Source organism: Uranotaenia lowii, chromosome 1 (assembly GCF_029784155.1).
Source record: "Uranotaenia lowii strain MFRU-FL chromosome 1, ASM2978415v1, whole genome shotgun sequence".
Taxonomy (NCBI): Eukaryota; Metazoa; Arthropoda; class Insecta; order Diptera; family Culicidae; genus Uranotaenia; species Uranotaenia lowii.
In genome coordinates, this window is record NC_073691.1 from 102,180,940 (window position 1) to 102,184,204 (window position 3,265).

Consider the following 3,265-nt stretch of genomic DNA (forward strand, 5'->3'; position numbering starts at 1 on the left):
TAATAAAGTTTGTTCGAAACAAGTAGAAATGGATTGACGATTGAATACCTTTCTTTTTCCAATTGACTTCGACCGATTTCTTCCAGGCCGTAACGAACCCCCATGTCGAGCTTTGTCTATTTTGACTATTTTGACTAGTTTCAGCTTGCTTCATTGACAACGACCTGACTAGTTTCGACCAAAACTTTGGCTCATTGAACAACTACCAGTTGGCAGAAACCAGTTGAAACCGATTTTTATCTATGATTGAACGAAGCTTAAAAAGCCAAAATGCCTATACACGCTAATTTTTTTTTAACCATTTTTGGTTTAAAAATAACCATTTTATGGTTTTTGCCTCGAAACTGCCAATATGGTTATTTTTTAAGAATTTTTTGAGCTCCAAAATCAACCATTGTTAAAGTTTTTGAGCATTAACCAAATATGGTTAAAAATTCGATAGGAAAATTTTCGCCATTTTAATTTGGAAGTGAACAATGGCGAAATTGAACGCGTTTTATTGTTTTTAATCCATGTTTATTTAACGTTTGATTCCACCGGATTTGTTAAACTGTCGACTGAAGGATTCAACAATGCCAACTCTGCTGGAAGGTAATTCTATTTTTTCTTCTAAAACATGATTTTTGAATTTGAAATCAAATTTCTTTGCAGGAAAACTAAACGGATCTTCCGTACCGTCTTCTTCCGTCGGCGGATTAGCGATTGCGATGGTACCGGACACCGTAGTTGAGAGAAAACATTTTCGGAAACGGAATCGGTACGATCCCTTAGCATCCGTCAATCCCGGCTTAGCACACATCCCGGTGGTAAACAAAAACCAGCAACAACCGTGGTCGTCGTTAACAAAGTCTCCGGAACCGTGTTCAACGACAACAGTGATGATTTTCTAATAAAGCCCCGCAGCATCCCGAATCACTAGGAAGAGGAAGTGCCGATCGATAAGGAAGAAGATAAGTTGAACCGGGAGCTGTTTCGGTTCCGACGGATTGAAAAACGAAATCAACAAATACGGGCATCGATTGATTCCGATAAACTCCGTGCACCATGGTAAGTAAAAACATATAGTTAGTCTACAGCAATGCTAATTCCATTTTCAACTACCTTTTGCAGCAATTCCGGTTCCACAGAGAAAAGATAAAATCGAGATGATTGCCGCTCGACCAGCTGACCTGTTGCTGTTTGCTCGGAGCATGATTGAGTGTGATGCTTCTCATCGTCAGCGACCCTGGGGGTGATAACCAGCCATGCCACCACTCCGAAACCCGTTTGCCAGCCGCATTTATCAAAAGTTTTTTGACAACTTATTGTAAGTATTCTACCTAATTTGTCTCTGAAGTATTTAACGTAGCCTTGCAGTTACAATTAACTATTAGATTAGTTATACAAGAAATTTATTTTACAGCTTCCGGTCGGTGCGTATAATGTCCCAGCACTACAATCGCTTTCTCAAGCTGCTGGAACGTTGGCCGGTGGATCAGAGTAAAATCGGGCGGGATCTGGGACAGTTTTTGCGGGATCAGCTGGCCGGAGTGCTGGGTGGTGTCAACATTATTGCCGTGAACGACGAAAATCTATCGTGACAGCATCGAGCGTTGGAGAATCTGGTTAACGACGTGCACCTGAAGGCACACCCGAGGATGCTTCAATCGACTGCCACCGAGCTGTCCGGGGAGCAGTGCCGGGACGTGCTTTCATCGGCAGTTTATGGAATACTTGAACAAGCAATGATGAAGGTATTAGCCGGCGGTGTTCATAGATTAGGATTAGTTTTAAGCAGAAACTTTGCCACGAATGTTGGCCATGTTCCGGTTATGGCCGGGTCACGTTTTTGAAACCTCAGAAAGGAGAGCTATTTGTGTGCGCGGGAGGTCACACCAAAGAAATTTTAAAAACTGCTCCGGAAGCCAAAACTATTGCATTGGATCGAGATCCAATTGCTCATAGGATTGCAACTGATTTGGCTTCCTGTTACCCGAAACAAATCATACTTGTACTTGGGAGGTTTTCCGAGCTTCCCGCAAAATTGCGAGAATTAAAGATTCGACAAAATTCCATTGACGGATTCATATTCGATTTCGGTTGTTCCTCGATGCAGAAGGACTGCGTGGTTCTTCAATTAGCAGAAACGGTCCCCTGGATATGCGAATAGATAAGGATCGATACCAGGACAGTCCAACGGCCGCTGAAGTCTTGGCCAAAATTGACGAAACCGATTTGAGCCGGATATTGAAAATTTACGGGGAAGAAAAACAGTACAGGAAAATTGCCATAATCGAGGCTCGTCACTCAATGCGTGAAATCGAAACCACACACCAGCTGGCTGACATCGTTCAGTCCTGCTTCGGAACGGGAATGCACCGATTGGACAAATTTAAAAGACCAAGCCATCCGGCCACGAAAACTTTCCAGGCGCTGCGAATCTTTGTCAACAACGAACTGAACGAAATCAACTACGGGATGCTGCTGGCCCAGCGATATCTGAAGCTTAGTGGCAAACTGGTGGCCATAACGTTCCACTCGCTCGAGGACACTGTTGTAAAGCGGCACGTCATGGGTAACGTGTTGAACGATATGGCCAATCGGTTGCCGCTGCGCTACTCCAGCCACACCGTTTATTACGAACGGCAGGCGATGGACAGTCTAACGAAACCGTGCTCCGGATGGCAGCAACTGACCAAACATGTGGTGCTTCCGGGTGACGAGGAGGTCGAACGAAATCCCCGGAGTCGGTCGGCCAAACTGAGAGCGGCGGTAAGGGTGAGTTAAATTTCGTGTTCCTGGTCAGGTGTGCTAAGAAATTGCCAATAAATTCGTATTAGAACGCTGGATGATGATTTATCTTTCGATCCGAAATCCCAATTCTAGTATTTTTAAGAAAAAAAATTACCTGTTTTCCTTCCATTCTGCGATATGGTTCAAAATTAACCGTTTTTCAACTTCTCCGCAATAATTTCTTGCGGTTAAAAAGTAACCATATTTCCACTTCTCAAGAGAAGTCAAAAAATGACTTCTATGGAAGAAACCAAAAAATAACTTAACGCGGGAAGGTGTGAAAATGGTTACTTTTTAACGATAATTGGTTAAATAATTTCCAGCGTGTACGCAGCGAGAAAAAAAGCTTAATTGAAACAAAAAAAAAACCTTTTTCTTTTAAAAATTGACTCATTTTGGGGTGTTGATTCCAAATATTAATTTAGTTTACCAGTTCTTGTTTATAGGTAAAAATTAATTAAACATATTTGTGCTTTTGGCTGGGCAAACTAAA

General features: G+C 42.4%; 1 pseudogene; it reads left to right on the plus strand.

Annotated features, from left to right (window-relative positions):
• Nucleotides 1–286: 286 nt before the first annotated feature.
• LOC129738636 (probable methyltransferase-like protein 15 homolog) lies at nt 287–2,826 on the plus strand (annotated as a pseudogene).
• The last annotated feature ends 439 nt before the right edge of the window (nt 2,827–3,265 follow it).